The 15436-nt window shown below is 41.2% G+C and overlaps 1 pseudogene; it reads left to right on the plus strand.

Moving 5' to 3' along the window:
• Positions 1–383: 383 nt before the first annotated feature.
• LOC102144783 (large ribosomal subunit protein eL32-like) lies at positions 384–14771 on the plus strand (annotated as a pseudogene).
• Positions 14772–15436: the final 665 nt, after the last annotated feature.

Raw genomic sequence — 15436 nt, forward strand, 5'->3', positions numbered from 1 at the left:
AATGCCACCTTTATTATACACTGTATTAAGTTCTGATAAAATCAATTTCTTTCTTCTCTATTCTATTTCACTGATCTATTCTCCAATGTCCTACTTTTTTGATTACACTAGCTTTATAGAGAGTTTTAATATCCATTAGGGCAAGATACTAGTAAGTTATTACTGGTCTTGTTTTTCAAAGCTTTATTGGAGATTATTATAGAGTTGAGTTATTGTTCCTCACACAAATCTACAGAGATCCCTAGTTAACAGTTAAATCTCTTACACATGTTAATATCTCCCTCAGCTCAAGAAGCCAGCTGGGTTCAAGTTTCAACCAATACTTGAGAGTCTCTTTCTTATGTTCACCTTGGGAGGCCAGTACCCAGAGCTTCAGCGAGGGGATGAAGAGGAGAAGGAGGAAGAGGTGAGTTTCTCCAGAAGCCCTCAGCATAGGCCTATGGCTGCTCATAATTGTACCCCACTGTCCCCAGGATGGACCTCCCAGGTAGGTGGGGTAGTAAAGAAAGGTTGAAGGCCTGTTTCAGAGTTTTGGTTATGAATGGCCTCTTTCTCTCTCTCTCTTTTTTTTTTTTAGACAGAGTCTCGCTCTGTCCCCCGGGCTAGAGTACAGTGGCACAATCTCCACTCACTGCAACCTTTGCCTCCCAGCTTCAAGCAATTCTCCTGCCTCAGCCTCCCAAGTAACTGGGACTACAGGCGCATGCCACCACACCCAGCTAGTTTTTGTATTTTTAGTAGAGACGGGGTTTCCACCATGTTGGCCAGGCTGGTTTCAAACTCCTGACCTCAAGCGATCTGCCCACCTCAGCCTTCCAAAGTGCTGGGATTACAGGCGTGAGCCACCATGCCTGGCCCTCATTCTCAACAAATATCTAAATGACCCCAAAGTATAAATACCAACTCCTCTACCTGCCAGTCCTCAACATCAATTAGTAAATGAAACACATGGAAGCTCCAATGCAGCCGTGGGATCTCCCAGCAAGTGGTAAGGACACAGTGAGAGCCCGGTAGGGGCAAGCCAACTGGACAGCATCCCAGAGCACCTACCTCTGCAGGATGCCAGATCATCATGGAAATAAATCAAACACGCCATAGTAGTTAACTCAGGTTCCCACACAAACTCCTCACATAACTGGGAAAACGTACATGGTTCTACTCTCACTGAAGCAAGGGCTCCTTGAGCAGAAATTTCAAATCCATCTTCGGTGGCCTTGCCTTTCTCATCATTTTTGTGATTTGTGCCTGCAATGTGTACTGTGCTTCTACTATCCATACTACTCAGAGTTACTGATTACAATTAGTTCCAATTCTTTTTAAAAATAGAGTTATAAAAATTTTAAAGTAGGATGGGTGTGGGGGCTCATGCCTGTAGTCCCAGTACTTTGGAAAGCCAAGGCAGGTGGATCACCTGAAGTCAGGAGTTTGAAACCAGCCTAGCCAACATGATGAAACCCCGTCTCAACTAAAAATACAAAAGAATTAGCCGGGCATGGTGGCACACACCTGTAATCCCAGCTACTTGGGAGTCTGGGGCAGGAAAATCATTTGAACCTGGGAGGTGGAGATTGCAGTGAGCTGAGATCGCACCATTGCACTCCAGCCTGGGCGACAAGAGCGAAACCCCGTCTCAAAAAAAAAAAAAAAAGAAAGAAAGAAAGAAATTTAAAGCACAATATAAACTTGGTTGTAAAAGCAATCTTTAGGCAGTAAAACTGGATACAGAGTAAAAAGAAAGTCTCTCATCCATTCCAGCCCCCCAGCCTTCCTTTATTTGTATTTATTTGGTTTTTTTTTTTTGTAGAGACAGGGTCTCACTATATTGCCCAGGCTTGTCTTGAACTCCTTGCCGCAAGTGATCATCCTGCTTCAGCCTCCCAAGGTGCAGGGATTACAGGTATGAGCCACCGCGCCCAGCCTCCCAATCTTCCTTTAACCTCCCTCATGTCTTACATGGAGAGATAATTCCAGTAAAGCAGCTACAAGAACCCAGTGTCTTTAGGTTTCTGATTAAAAATTCATATCCTAGTTTATTAAATTGCACATTGGTTAACTTTTATCTTTAAAGAGAAGGCCTTCTACTGCAGCAGATCCTACACTGCAGGCTAGGAATAAAGAGAAACTGAGCTGGCCAGTGGGAGAGGGAGCAAAGGCCAGCTGGAGCATGGAGGTGGAGTGCTCACAGGGACCCCAGATAGGCCAATGGCCTAGGTGAAGTCCTCATAGACACAGGGCTTGTGTGTCCTCACTTCTGGTAGCCACGGGGAACCTGAGGGAACCAGGTGAGGCTGTGGATGATCCAGTGGACCGGCAATGCTGAGGGTGTGTAGCAGCCCACTTGTAGAGGCAACTAGTCATTCAAGGCATGGCAGGGGAGAAGAAACAGGGCTGGCATGGCCAGGCACGGTGGCTCACACCTGTAATCCCAACATTTTGGGAGGCCAAGGTGGGCAGGTCACTTGAGGCCAGGAATTTGAGACCAGCCTGGCTGACATGGTAAAACTCCATCTCTACTAAAAATACAAAAATTAGCCAGGCGTGGTGGCACGCACCTGTACTCCCAGCTACTCGGGAGGCTGAGGCAGGAGAATCGCTTGAACCCGGGAGGCAGAGGTTGCAGTGAGCAGAAATTGTGCCACTGTATTCCAGCCTGGACGACAGAATGAGACTCCACCAAAAAAAAAAGAGAAAAGACGATAAAAGAAGAAAAGAAAAGAAAAAGAAAAAGAAAAAGAAAGAAGGCTGGCAGAACAGGTATGGGAAGTAGCCCCCTGCCTAGAGACTGGGGCTCAGAGCAGGCATCCTCTTTTGTGAACGACACTGCCTTTTGTGGGCACTGGAGATGAACAGAGAGCCCACAACCCAGGCAGAAGAGGACCAGGACCAGGACCCTACCTCCTGCTAGAAATACTCAGGAAGAGGCCACCCCAACCCCCAACCTCCACCTTCAACCCCACCAGAAGTGCTGATAGCAACCAACCTGGACAAAGAACTGCAGCAGAGTATTTGCAAACTCACATGGTGGACCACATGGCTTCCTTTGACCCCTCCAGACCCACCCCACCCTTCTCTACCCACTCTGTGCTCCTAGAGGCAGGCCTGGGTGAACTCCATCAAATGGTTCCTGTGCCCTCTGCCCTCCAGTTGACTTTGGCCACCAGCAGGAGGTGGGAAACCGAGAGGAGAGCGGTCAGAGTATTTATTTCCCCCAAATACCTCCTTGAGAGCTGGCTGGCTGTGTCCTGGACCAAAAACCACAGCTCCTGTCAAGAGGCCATCTTCACAGGATTTTCTCTCTCCAGTTTCCAGTGATTGCTTCCTCCTTCTGCTCCTTCTGGCCTGTGGTTTCCCCATACCCTGATATTCCTTTGTAAATAGTCTCTTTATTAAACTCTTCTCAATTTACCCAATCTGAGAGCGCCATCTGTTTCCTGCTAGGACCTGGAATGATACAGATGGCTTGTCTGACAGGACCTATTGATGGAGAGTCCAATAACCCCTTATTATTCTAGGCAGAGGTGGGGCAGCCTGCATTTAGCTGGAGGTTACTAAAGGTGCATGAAATGAAACCAGGAACTTGAGCTCTTTGGGGATGGGGACTGTCTTACTGGCTTTGCAACACCAGCACTATGGCAAAGTCTGTCTTTTAGTAGGGGGCCTTCTAAGAGCAGATTTCCTCTCTCCAGTTCAGGAGCACTTTTCTGTCTTAAAAGGGTCTCCTTCTCAAATGGTGATGTCGCTGAGAGGTTTTGCTTTGAATTATTTTCTGCTAAGATCAAAACAATCAGTGAGTGGCCGGGCGCAGTGGCTCATGACTGTAATCCTAGTACTTTGGGAGGCCGAGGTGGGAGGATCACTTGAGGCCAGGAATTCGAGACCAGGCTGTTCAACATGGCGAGACCCTGTCCCTACAAAAACATAAGAAATTAACCAGGCTTGATGGTATTTATATATAAGTATATAGATATAGATAAATAGATAACTTGACAAAGACTGGAAGACACATGAAAATATGTTGGGGCATTGGGGTTACAGAATAATTTTTTTCATTAAATTGTCAATTTTATGAAGTTATTCTTATGATACACGAAAATGGAGGAAAAAACAAAACAAGTATGTATATGAAATTGGGCAAAATACTCTCTTATCAGCCTCCTTTCCCTCATCTATATACTAAGAGGATAAAGAGTCTCTTCCATTCCAGTCCGTTCCAGGTTATACAAAATGTGATTCTAAACTCTTAAAATGAGTCGTATGTGGATAGAGAATGAGGCAGAAAAAAAGACACAGGAGTTTTGATTATTTTAACATGTCCACAAAAATCAAGAAATAGGAATATTTGTTTTTGTTCCCACTGGGGGCTGTGATAAGTGAAGTTCTGTCTGTCTAGCTTACTTTCTCAATCCCTCCTCTGGGTCACTTGAAGATCCCCTCCCTGACTCCACATGACTATGAAGGGTAGGTCAATCAATATCCTTTCCTGCCTTTGACATTTAGTGGTCAGAAGACTAAATCAGAGCCAATCAGATTCTTCTCTGAAATTGATGCATGGACAGTTGGACAAAGAAGGTCCCTTTCTTCCCGGGCTGCCAAATCTTTCTGCCTGTGACTTGGGTGACCTTAGACAAATCATTTAACTTCTTTGAGCCTCAATTTTCTCACCTTAAATGAGGTTAATAATACAATCTATTTCATAGGCATTAAACATAAATAAAATTATATGATAAATTAATTCATTGCAAGGTGTTGGTCAATGACATCTTCAGACATCAAATCTCCCAGGGATATTTACATGTTTTAAAGGGGTCCATTACATAAAGCACAAAGATGGAAAGCACTAATCTATACTGTCAGGAATTAGGATAGTGGTTAACTTTGCAGGGGTGGGGGGCTTGTGATCAGAGGGAACATAAGGAAGCTTCTGCAAGGCATTGGTTGTGTTGGGTGTATTGTTGGTAAAGCTTCATTGTCCTGTATGCTTAAGATATGTGCCCTTTTCCATATGTATGGTATGATTTAATAACAAATCTTTAAAACTTAGAAATTTCTGCTTCCAAGAAGATAGAGTAGGCATACTTTTCCTTACTCCTCCTACTAAGTACAGTGAAAAACTGGACATTATATATGAAATAAACATAAGAAGACTTTGAAAGGAGGCACTTTCTTTGAAAGGAGGAGACTTTGAAGAAGATGGCACTTGGAAATATCAATAAGTGCAGACTAAAAAAGGCCTGACAAAAACTGCTCTTTTTGGCCAAAGGGCCAAGAAAGGAACAACACAAGAGAAGAGAAAACTTTTAGACTGAAACTGCTCTGCTCTGACTAAACACCACAGAAAAAAACAAAGAAAAATGTAGCCCCATCCTCATTCATACCAGCCGAGGCCAAGCGGAGAGCCTAGAATTCCACTTGCCAGGCTATAGCAAAGTGCCCTAATCCACCTACTGGGATATCTTCAGAGAAGGCCAAATATGGAGCCAGTACTTTTATCCCTGCTGGGTAGTGATGAGGAAACCACATAGGCAACCTGTACTTCCAGCCTGCATCCTTGCTGCTTGGGCAGTATCAGAAGAAGCGTAGTAGAGAGTCAGAACTTTTACCATTGCTCCGCAGTATTGATGCCATCCTCTCCCTGAGGTGTCAGTGGAGGCCTAGTGGGGAGCCAGAACTCCCACCCCACACAGCAATAATAAAGAACACCCCTCAAGATGTCAACAGAGGCTGAATAGACTTTCTATGCTGACCTGGCAGTAATGAGGGGACACCCTACCCCCTTCCCTTGCCAATGCAGTGTCCAAAAAGCCAGCTAAAACATCAGGTTTAAATAAGATACAGAGTCATAACATAATACCCAAAATGTCCAAGTTTCAATCAAAAACCACTCATTACACTAGAAACAAGGAAAATCTCAAACTGAATGAACAAAGATAATCTTTAGATGCCAACACTAAGATGAAACATGAGATAAAATTTTCTGACACAAATTTTAAAGCAGCCATCACAAAAATAATGCAATGAACAATTACAAGCACACTTGACACAAACAAAATATAGAATAAATCAATAAATAAACAGCACCTCAGGAACAGGTAGGACTTTAACAAAAGATCTAGCATTGGTATTACTGAAGACCCAAAAGGAGAGGATAAAGAGGGTAGGGCTAAGAAAGTATTCAAAGAAATAATGCCTAAAACACCCCAAATTTGGCAAAAGACATAAACCTATAGATTCAAGAGGCTGAGTGAACTCCAAACAGAATAAACCCAAAGAAATTCAAACCAAGAAACATATAATCAAACTTCTATAAACTAAGGACAAAGAAAAAATTATGAAGGCATCAAAAGAGAAATGACATGGCAGGAGAAAAACAATAGAATAACAGGATTTCACATTAGGAAACAGAGTAGAAGGAAATGGCACAATAACTTTCAAGTACTAAAAGAAAAAAATTGCCAACCTGCATTTCTTTGTTTTCTTTTTTTTTTTTTTTGAAATGGAATCTTGCTCTGCCACCCAGGCTGGAGGGCAGTGGTGCAATCTCGGCTCACTGCAACCTCCGCCTCCTGGGTTCAAATGATTTTCCTGCCTCAATCTCCCGAGTAGCTAGGACTACAGGCACCCGCCACCACACCTGGCTAATTTTTGTATTTTTAGTAGAGACGGGGTTTCACCATGTTGGCCAGGCTGGTCTCAAACTCCTGACCTCAAGTGATCTACCCACCTTGGCCTCCCAAAGTGCTGGGATTACAGGCGTGAGCCACCACGCCCAGCCTCAACCTGCATTTCTATCTCCAGTGAAAATATCCTTCAGGAATGAAGGGGAAATCAAGACATTCTCAAATACAGGGAAACTAAGATAATTTGTTACCAGCAGCTCTACTCTAAATAATGGCTAAAGGAAGTTCATTAAACAAAAAGGAAATGATAAAAGAAGTAACCTTGGAGCATGAGAAAGGAAGAGAGAACATGATAAGCAAAAGATCTGGGTAAATACAATAGACTTTCCTTCTCCTCCTGGGTTTTATAAATCATATTTGACAGTTTAAGCAAAAAATATAACACTGATATCGTTTTAAAAGGCTCTGGAAGAAATCTTCAAGGCAATTATATAAATGGGGGAGAATAAATAGATATAAAGGTAAGATTTCTATCCTTCACTCAAACTGGCAAAGTGATGACCCAAGTAGACTGTGATAGATATGTATGTATAATGTAATTCCTAGAGAAACCAATAAAAAAAAAATAAAGAAATATACTAAAGAACACTATAAATAAATCAATATGGAAGGCAGGAGAAAGAAAATAGAAAATGAAAAGGAGAAATAACAAACAGAAAACAAGAAATAAAGTAGTAAATATAATTATATTCAATGTAAATTGTCTAAATATACTACTTTGGCAGAGTGGATCAAAAAGCATGACCCAGCTATATACTGTCTATAAGAAACTCATTTCAAATATAATGATAAAGGCAGATTGAAAGTAAAAGAATGGAAAAAGATATGTAATACAAGAATTAATCATGACAAAATAGGAATAGCTCTATTATATCAGATAAAGTAGACTGCAAAGAACAGAAAGTTACCACAGACAGAAAAGGACATTATATAGTGATAAATGGGTCAGTACACCAAAAGGACATAGCACTCCTAAATGTGTTTGCACTAAGTAACAGAGCAGCAAAGTATGTGAATCAAGATCTGATAGAGCTGAAAGTAGAAATATGCAAATTCACAATTAGAGACGTCAACATCCCTCTCTCAACAACTGATAGTACCACTAGCCAGAAAATCAGCAAGGATATAGAAAAGCTCAACAATATCATCAACTAACAGGATCTAATCAACATTTATAGAGTACTCTACTCAACAACAGCAGAATATACCTCAAGAATTTAGAAAAATGGGTCCTGGTAGTGGTTATAAGAAAAAAAAATTAGAAAAAGAAAAGCAAAATAAACCCAAAGCAAGCAGAAGGAGATGCATAATAAAGATAAGAGCAGAAATCAATGAAATTGAAAACAGCAAAACAACAGAGAAAATCAATGAAACACAGAGCTTGCTCTTTGAAATCATAAATAAAAAAAAAATAAAAAAAAAAAAAAAAAAAAAAAAAAAAAAATGAAATCATAAATAAAATTGACAAATCTCTATCAAGATTGACAAAGAAAGAAAGACAGAAAGAAAGAGAAAAGATATAAATTACCAATATCAGAAATGAAATAGGGGCTATCACTATAGACCCTGCAGACATCAAAAGGAAAGTAAGGGAATACTATGAACAACTCTACATGTAAGTTTGACAACTTAGAGGAAATAGACCAATTAATCAAAAATAACAAACTAGGCCGGGCGCGGTGGCTCAAGCCTGTAATCCCAGCACTTTGGGAGGCCGAGATGGGTGGATCACGAGGTCAGGAGATCGAGACCATCCTGGCTAACACGGTGAAACCCCGTCTCTACTAAAAAATACAAAAAAACTAGCCGGGCGAGGTGGCGGGCGCCTGTAGTCCCAGCTACGGAGACTGAGGCAGGAGAATGGCGGGAACCCGGGAGGTGGAGCTTGCAGTGAGCTGAGATCGCGCCACCGCACTCCAGCCTGGGGGACAGAGCGAGACTCCGTCTCAAAAAAAAAAAAATAATAATAATAACAAACTAAAACAACTCACCCAATATGAAATATATAGTTTGAATCCCTATATATTGAGGAAATTGAATTTGTAATTTAACCCCCCGCCAAAAAAAAAGAAATATCAGAAGATTCCACTGGAAAATTCTACCAAATTTAAAAGAATTAAACTAATTCTAAACAATCTGCTTTAGAAAATAGAAGAGGATGGAACACTTCTCAATTCATTTTATGAAGCTATTATCCTGGTAAGAAAACTAGACACAGACAGTACAAAAAAAAGATATTACAGACCAATTTTCCTCATGAATATGCATGCAAAATTTCTTAACTAAATATTAGCAAATAAAATTCAACAATTTATAAAAAGAACTATACAACATGATAAAGTAGACTTTATTCCTGGGGTGCAAGGCTGATTCAATTTGCTAAAACTACTTAATAGAATTCACCATATTACTAAGCTAAAGAAGAAAACTCATGTGACCATATCAATTGATAAAGGAAAAGCATTTGGCAAAATTCAATACCCATTTATGATAATCAGAAAACTCTTAGCAAATTAGGACTAGAGGGGAACTTTTTCAACTTGATAAAGAGCATCTACAAAAACCCTACGGTTAATTTAATACTTAATGATAAAAGACTGAATGCTGGCCAGGTGTGGTGGTTCACGCCTGTAATCCCAGCACTTTGGGAGGCCAAGGCGGGTGGATCATGAGGTCAAGAGATTGAGACCATCCTGGCCAACACGGTGAAACCCTGTCTCTACTAAAAATACAAAAATTAGCTGGGCGTGATGGCACATGCCTGTAATCCCAACTACTCAGGAGGCTGAGGCAGAAGAATCACTTGAACCCAGGAGGTGGAGGTTGCAGTGAGCCAAGATTGTGCCACTGCATTCCAGCCTGGGCAACAGAGGGAGATGCCTTCAAAAAACAACAAAAACAACAAAAGACTGAATGCTTTCCCCTTAGGACAGGGACGAAGCTGAAAGTGGCCACTCTCACTACTCATATTCAACATAGTACTGGAAGTTCTAGCCAGCACAATAAGGCAAGAAAAAGGAATATAAGGCATACAGATTGGAAAGAATTATTTCAAACTGGCCCTATTTGTTGATGGCATGGTAGTATATGTAGAAAATCCTACGGGATTTACAAACAAAGCAAAACAAAACAAAAACCTACTAGAACTGATAAGTGATTTCAGCAAAGACAGTGTTCAAGAATAACATTAAAAATCAATTTTATTTTTATATACTGGCAATGAACATGTAAACATTTTCACAATTGAAAATAAAATATCATTTACAATAATTCAGAACAAAACATAACATTCTCCAAAGAAGATATATAGATGGCCAATAAGCACATGAAAAGATGCTCAATATCATTAATCATTTGGGAAATGCAAATCAAAACTACAATGATATAACACCTCGCACCTATTAGGGTGGTTACTACTTAAAAAAACAGAAAGTAGGGCTGGGTGCGGTGGCTCATGCCTGTAATCCCAGCACTTTGGGAGGCCAAGGTAGGTGGATTACCTGAGGTCAGGAGTTCGAGACCAGCCTGGCCAACATGGAAAAACCCCGTCTCTACTAAAAATACAAAAATTAGTCGGGCATGGTGGCATGCGCCTGTGGTCCCAGCTACACAGGAGGCAGAGGCAAGAGAATCACCTGAACCTGGGAGACGGAGGTTGCAGTGAGCTGAGATTGCGCCACTGCACTCCAGCCTGGGCAACAGAGGGTGACTCTGTCTCAAAAAAACAAAAACAAACAAACAAACAGAAAGTAACAGGTGTTGGTAAGGATGTGGAGAAATTGGAACCCTTATACACTGTTGGTGGGAATATAAAATGATACAGTCACTGTGGAAAACAGCATGGCATTTTCTTTAAAAATTACAAATATAATTGTCATATGATTCAACAATTCCATTTCTGGGTATATACCCAGAAGAATTGAAAGCAGGGTCCTGAAGAGATATTTATATGCCCATGTTTATAGCAGCATTATTCACAAATGCTAAAATGTAGAAGCAATCCAAATGTCCATCAACAGATAGATGGGTAAGCAAAATGTGGTCTATCCATTACAATGGAATGTTATTTAGCCTTAAAAAGGAAGGAAATTCTGGCACATGCTACAACACAGACAAACCTTGAAGACATTATGCTAAGTGAAATAAACCAGTCATAAAAAGACAAATACTATATAATTCCACTTATATGAGGTACTTAGAATAGTCAAAATCATAGAAAAAGACAGATGGTAGCTGCCAGGGGCTGGGAGAGTGTTTAATAGGTATAGAGTTTCAGTTTTACATGATGAAAAGAATTATGGAGATGGAAGGTAATGATGGTTGCACAACATTGTGAATATATTTAATGCCACCGAACTGTACACTTAAAAATGGTTAAGCCCAGCTGCAGTGGCTCACGCCTGTAATCCCAACACTTTGGGAGCCTGAGGCAAGTAGATCACTTGAGTCCAAGAGTTTGACACCAGCCTGGGCAACATGGCAAAACCCTGTCTCTACAAAAAAAAATACAAAAATTAGCCAGGCGTGGTGGTGTGTGCCTGTGGTCGCAGCTCCTAGGTAGGCTGAGGTGGCAGGATAGCTTGAACCCAGGAGGTGGAGGTTGTATTGAGCTGTGATCACGCCACTGTACTCCAGCCTGGGTGACAGAGCAAGATCTTATCTCAGAAAAATAAAAGAAGGTTAAAATGATAAATTTTATGTATATTTAAACACAATAAAAATGAAAAAACATATATAGGACTTGTATGGTGAAAACTACAAAAATGTTGATGAAAGAAATAAAAGATTTAAATATCTGGAGAAATATACTATGTTCACAGAGTGGAAGATTCAACATAGTAAAGACGTCAGTTGATATACAGGTTTTATGCAAATACTATCGAAATCCCAGCAAGAATTTCTACAGATATACACAAGATTATTCTAAAATTTATATGGAAAGGTAAAGAATTAGACTAGTGAAAACAATTTTTTTTTTTTTTTGAGATGGAGTTTCGCTCTTGTTGCTCAGGCTGGAGTGCAATGGCGCAATCTCGGCTCACTGCAACCTCCACCTCCCGGGTTCAAGCGATTCTCCTGCCTCAGCCTCCCAAGAAGCTGGGATTACAGGCATGTGCCACCACCTCTGGCTAACTTTTTGTATTTAGTAGAGATGGGGTTCCACCATGTTGGCCAGGCTGGTCTCCAACTCCTGACCTCAGGTGATCCACCCACCTCAACCTCCCAAAGTGCTGGGATTACAGGCGTGAGCCACCATGCCCAGCCTCAATAAAAACAAAATTTAAAGAGGAATAAAGTGGGAGGAATTACTATACCCAATTTCAAGACTTATCATATAGCTACAGTAATTAAGACTGTGTGTTATTGGTGGAGGGAAAGACACATAGATCAATAGAATAGGACATAGAACCCATAAATAGACCCACACAAGTACGGTGAAATGACCTTTGACAAAGGTGTGCAACAGCTAAATGGAGAAAATAAAGATTTTTCAACAAATGATGTTGGAGCAATTGGACATCCATAGGCAGAAAAATGAACCTTGACCTAAATCTTACTCTTTATGAACAATTAACTCAAGTGGATCACCAACTTAAATGTAATACACGAAACTAGAAAACCTTTAGAAAATAATATAGGTGAAAATTGTGGGGGGTTAGGCAGAGGCAAAGGGATCTTAGACTTAACATCAAAAGCACAAGCCATAAGTGAAAAATTGATAAGTTGGACCTCATCAAAATTTAAAAATTTTCCTCTGGGAAAGATTCTGCTAAGAAGATAAAAAGACAAGCTACAAACTGGGAGAAAATACTTGTAAACCAATTATCCAGCAAAGGACTGGTATAAGGAATCTGTAAAGAACTCTGAAAACTCAGGCCGGGCGCGGTGGCTCAAGCCTGTAATCCCAGCACTTTGGGAGCCCGAGGCGGGCGGATCACAAGGTCAGGAGATCGAGACCATCCTGGCTAACATGGTGAAACCCCGTCTCTACTAAAAAATACAAAAAACTAGCCGGGCGAGGTGGCGGGCGCCTGTAGTCCCAGCTACTCGGGAGGCTGAGGCAGGAGAATGGCGTGAACCCAGGAGGCGGAGGCTGCAGTGAGCTGAGATCTGGCCACTGCACTCCAGCCTGGGTGACAGAGCAAGACTCCGTCTCAAAAAAAAAAAAAAAAAAAAAAAAAAAGAACTCTGAAAACTCAATAGTTAAAAAAAAAAACCTGACTGGGCACAGTGGCTCACACCTGTAATCCTAGCACTTTGGGAGGCTAAGGTGGGAAAATCGCTTAAGGCCAGGAGTTCAAGGAGTTCAAGATCAGTCTGGGCAACACAGTGAAACCCTATCTCTACAAAAAAATTTTAAAAATAATCAGGTATGCTGGTGTGCACTGTAGTCCAGATACTCAGGAGGCAACGACAGGAGGATTGCTTGAGCCCAGAAGGTCAAAGCTACTGCACTCCAGCCTGGGTGACAGAATGAGACCCTGCTTCTAAAAAAAAAAAAAAAAAAAAAAAGAAAGAAAGAAAATGAAAGAAAGGAAAGGCTATATACTGTATGATTCCATTTCTGTAACTTTCTTGACAAAATCACAGAAGTGGATAACAGATTAGTGGTCGCCAGGGATCAAGGTGAGATGGGAGAGGAGTGTAGCCATAGAAGGGCAACATGAGGGAATCCTTGTGATGACAGAAATGTTCTGTACCTGTATTGACAATGTAATGGTGTCAATATCCTGCTTGTGTTATTGTACTAAAGTTTTGCAAGATATTACCATTGGGGAAACTGGGTAAAGGATATATGGAAATGTCTCTATACTTTTTCTTACAACTGCATGTGAATTTATAATTATCTCAAAATAAAATGCTTAATTAATTTATTATTTTATTTATTTAGAGACAGAGGTTTGTTCTTGTTGCCCAGGCTGGAGTGCAGTGGTGCAATCTCAGCTCACCACAACCTCTCTCTCCTGGGTTCAAGCATTTCTCCTGCCTCAGCCTCCTGAGTAGCTGGGATTACAGGTGTTTGGCCATCATTCCCGGCCAAATTTTTTTTTTTTTTTTTTTTTTTTTTTTTTTGTATTTTCAGTAGAGACAGGGTTTCACCATGTTGGCCAGGCTGGTCTCAAACTCCTGATCTCAGGTGATCAACCTGCCTTAGCCTCCCAAAGCGCTGGGATTACAGGCATGATAAAATGCTTAATTTAAAAAGAAATGGGCCTGGCATGGTGGCTCACACATGTAATCCCAGGAGGAACATTTGAGCCTAGGAGGTCGAGGCTGTAGTGAGCCATGATCGTGCCACTGCACTGCAGCCTGGGCAATGGAGCAAGACTCTGTCTCTAAAAGTGAAACAATAAAATAAAATAGTAGAGAATATTCTCTCTTCCTCAGCGCTGCCTACAGAGGTGGCAGCCATCTCCTCCTTGGCATCACAGCTGCCCTCAGACCCCTTGTGAAACTCAAGATTGTCAAAAAGAGAACTAAGAAGTTCATCCTGTACCAGTCAGACTGATATGTCAAAATGAAGCCTAACTGGCAGAAACCCAGAGGTATTGACAATAGGGTTTGTAGAAGGTTTAAGGGCCAGATCTTGATGCCCAATGTTGGTTAGGGGAGCAACAAAAAAACAAAGCACATGCTGCCCAGTGGTTTCCGGGAATTCCTGCTCCATGACATCGAGGAGCTGGAAGTGCTGGTGATGTGCAACAAATCTTACTGTGCTAAGATTGCTCACCGTGTTTCTTTCAAGAACTGCAAGGCCATCGTGGAAAGAGCAGCCCAGCTGGCCATCAGAGTCACCAACCTCAATGCCATACTGCGCAGCAAAGAAAATGAATAGGCAGCTCATGTGCGTGTTTTGTGTTTAAAGAAAACCATAAAAGCTGCCAAAAAAAAAAAAAAGTAGAGGGGGCCTGGCGTGGCGGTTCAATCCTGTAATCCCAGCACTTTGGGAGACCGAGGCAGGCAGATCACCTGAGGTCAGGAGTTTGAGATCAGTCTGGCCAACATGGTGAAATCTCATCTCTACTAAAAAACACAAAAATTAGCCAGGTGTGGTTACGGCACCTGTAATCCCAGGTATTTAGGAGACTGAGGCAGGAGAATCGCTTGAACCCGGGAGGCGGATGTTGCAGTGAGCCATGATTGCACCACTGCACTCCAGCCTGGGCGACAGAGTGAGACTCCGTCTCAAAAAAAAAAAAACTTTAAAAAAATAGTAAAGGGGCTCCTAAAGAGCAAAAAAACCTATAAGACTAAGAGGAAAGGCATCTAATGGTGTGACTTCAGGCATGGTGACAAGTCACTAGAAGAGGGAGAGAGATACACCCTTTGCCACTTTCAAAGTCAATCCTGGCACCTAATATAGAGAGATGTTAGTATTTACCTATGATTGATTTAAGGAAGATTCTTCCTCTATTACCCTCTGTAAAATTTGCAGTCATCATTGATAAAGACAAGACAAGAGTTTGACTCTTAGCCTCAAACATAAAGGACTTCAAAATCTTATTTGGTGCACTATTTGTGTGTTTATGTAATTTAACTGTAAGTGACTTAAATATTTAAAAAAATTATCACATATTTTGATCTGCACCAGAAAGGAATTTGCAGCTGAAAATAATCTGTTCCTATCCAGGTAAATTTTGAAAATATCTAAATTTTCTTAGTGAGTAAACATCCATGGTCTCAGATGTGGTCATGGGATAATGGTTTCCCAATGACTCATAAAATACCTGTCTTGAGAAAATACCTCTAGCGTTACA

The sequence above is a fragment of the Macaca fascicularis genome, chromosome X (assembly GCF_037993035.2).
Source record: "Macaca fascicularis isolate 582-1 chromosome X, T2T-MFA8v1.1".
Taxonomy (NCBI): domain Eukaryota; kingdom Metazoa; phylum Chordata; class Mammalia; order Primates; family Cercopithecidae; genus Macaca; species Macaca fascicularis.